Source organism: Buceros rhinoceros, unplaced genomic scaffold (genome assembly GCF_000710305.1).
Source record: "Buceros rhinoceros silvestris isolate BGI_N320 unplaced genomic scaffold, ASM71030v1 scaffold1934, whole genome shotgun sequence".
NCBI lineage: Eukaryota > Metazoa > Chordata > Aves > Bucerotiformes > Bucerotidae > Buceros > Buceros rhinoceros.
In genome coordinates this window covers 13,011-13,355 of record NW_010406294.1, presented here as the reverse complement: position 1 = coordinate 13,355, position 345 = coordinate 13,011, and positions in this window count along the sequence as shown.

Here is a 345-nt window from a genome sequence, read left to right as displayed (position 1 = left end):
CCCCAGAGCTGCTCCCCCCCTCCCCGGGGCCACATGGAAGGTCCTGAGCTCTCCTCCTACAGAGGTGCAGGTACTTTCCTGCCAGCCCTTGTGCCCACGGACCCAGGCAAGCCATGGCCAAAAAGGGCTGCAGGGTCTTGGCTCAGACCTTGTCCCCTCTTCCTCCAGGGCCCGGCAGAAGCTGGCAGGCCTCAGGCAGGGATGGCGCTGGCAGGATACCAAAGTGGTTTTGGTATGAGCATCTTACCTGGTAAACATGGCATCTCCGGAGGTCTCCTGTGCAGGGTGCACAGACGATTTTCCACTTGGCTAAGGTCCCAGGTCCGTGCCGGCCCAAGGTCCCAC